We start from the raw sequence: 2,455 nt of genomic DNA on the forward strand, positions 1-2,455 counted from the left end.
GTGAAAATTTTAGAGAGTAATATTTTAATTATGGATGAATAGAACAAGTAATTAACTTGTTTGGGATACTTTAAAAATAAAATAAAATAAAGTTTGTGATGGACCACTTTCTGCACCCCTCGCTGTTGTTTGCTTCTACTATTGTTTCGTTTGGACTGTTTACTTTATACACTCCAGTTTTGAGTCCTTGCTATTCGCACCCTTCCATCTACATTTAAAAATAAAATTTGCCAAAGAACACGCTGAACACACGCTGAAACACAAGCAAGAAAACCTCTTTCTCTCAAATTTCCTCCCACCAATTCCTTGCCATTTCAAACGATCTCAACCTCTATCCCACACAAAATCGGCCACTGAATCCATTTTTGGCATCAATTTTATCAATCGTTGCTCCGTTTTTTCAGAAACAGCTCCGCAATATTCCGTGGGCGAGCTGTTTTTGGCCGATTCCGGTCACCATGTTTGTCGTCTCGAAAAACTGACATCGTTTTTGAATTCATCTCGTCGAAACCTTCAAGAAACACTACTCATTTGCATTTTCGGTGAAGTTGACGTCGGACCCTTCCGGTACTCCGACGAGTCGGTGAAACATTTTCTGCTGTTTTCTTCTCGTCGTTTTGACTCCATTTTTGCTCACAAAAATTATTATTAATTATTTAATATTTATTTTTATGCTCCACATAATTTTTCAGTCTCGTGTCGATCTTTGGATTCGTGCTTTACGTTGTCAATCTGCAGTTGCCGTTGAAAACTCTCATTGACTTCTGGGTTTGATAAAGCGTCGAAATAAGGTAAGGGGTGAGAGAGCGTTTGAATTCATGAATATAATATATTGTGAGATGAACGGAAAAACCGTTTTTCCCAACGATTCATCTAGGGCTTGCTACGTACGACAATAGCCCTTTGAGAGCTAAATTGATTAATGTGAAATATGAGAATTGTGAGATTAAAATGTGAAATTAGAAATGTTTATAATGTGTTGATTGATTTAATTCTTGATAATTGTGTGGTAGTTGATATTTGACATTATTGTGATGTTGGATGTCGAATGAAATTATGTGCATATGTTTGATTAGACGAATTAATGTGATAATAAAAGATGGATGCATGGTATGATATATGTTTACGTGATGATAATGATGATTTTTGATTGATGATAGTGATATTATAAAATTGTGATGAGTTTATATTATGATTATGTATGATTAATGATGTTATAAAATTGTGATGAGATAGTGATGATTGATGAAATAATGATGATTCCTAAAGTTGACGCCCTTAATGGAGTAGTCTAAGCCAACGAGGGGAGAAAATAAATATTGAGAATTTGCGAAGTGAAGATTATTTTGTCATCATATAGGTAGGGCCTAACAAGCCTAGTGATTCTGAGGAAGTACAACTGATGAGCCTGATCGTGGCGGTCTGCTGTCGAGCCTTAAGGCAAGATTGTTAGACCTTGGAGGTATTCGGGTGGGGAATTCCTAGGTTACTTGGAGGTAGCACTCCAAATGTCGAGAGCTACCACGCAACACACGTTTACCTCGATTGTCACGTATATGTGTCTCAGGTTGAGTTGAGGAGATCTATGAGGACAGAGTCAATTTGAATTGTCCGTCCATTGGGATGGTGGCATAGTATCAAGCCTTCTAACCAAGTACTTCATAGTTAGAATGGAACCACATTGTGAAATAGAGTCTAAGCTCATGCATAACATTGCATTTTCTTGTGATTGTTTTGTTGTGATTAATATGTATTATGTGTGATAATAAATTATGCGATGATTTGATGTTACTGTGAAGTGTATTGATTTTCTTTGATTTTGACTATATAATGAGATGTTTTTCCTTGAAGAATGGTTGTGTAATGATATGGTTTATTGATGATTAATTGCGTGTTCCTCTTATTTATATTATACTATTAACATGATTTCAAAACTCACCTTCTTCGTTGTTTGTGTTTGACTTGCTTGGCCCTGCATTTGCAAAATCACAGTTATTACAGGTTAATGAGTCTCGAAGTTCATGTTTGGGAGAAACTCCGCTCTGATAGGTGATACCGGGAATTAAGAGTTGTAATGTGTATTTTACTTATGTTATTACAAATGACTTTTTATATGAAAACTTAGTACGAGTAAGTCTTGGGAATTAAATGAAGTTCATTGATATTGTACTATTTTAATTGAGGAACAAAGTTGAATTGTTACATGTGTATTTAGTGAAACGTGATATCCTAAATTAGTTACAAAAGTTTTTATTCTCTTTAACAAATTTTCTTTATCTGCTGCAAGTTTCTTCAAATAATTTAGTATATATTATTATAAATGTTATTTTGGGGTTTAGGATGTCACAAAAGTGATGTACATTTTGGGGTTTAGGATGTCATAAAGTTTGTTGAGAATGACCAGGGCATTGTAAGGGTGTTTAGGGGCATTGTTAGGGTGTGGATATTATAAGCA

General features: G+C 34.9%; 1 long non-coding RNA gene across 1 annotated transcript; it reads left to right on the forward strand.

Annotated features, from left to right (window-relative positions):
• The first annotated feature begins 255 nt into the window (after positions 1–255).
• Positions 256–2,239, forward strand: LOC113784130 (uncharacterized). The gene is made up of 3 exons (XR_003470150.2): positions 256–579; positions 693–791; positions 1,993–2,239. It is a non-coding gene; the product is annotated as an uncharacterized lncRNA (long non-coding RNA).
• Positions 2,240–2,455: the final 216 nt, after the last annotated feature.

The sequence above is a fragment of the Cicer arietinum genome, chromosome 2, assembly GCF_000331145.2.
Source record: "Cicer arietinum cultivar CDC Frontier isolate Library 1 chromosome 2, Cicar.CDCFrontier_v2.0, whole genome shotgun sequence".
Classification (NCBI taxonomy): Eukaryota; Viridiplantae; Streptophyta; class Magnoliopsida; order Fabales; family Fabaceae; genus Cicer; species Cicer arietinum.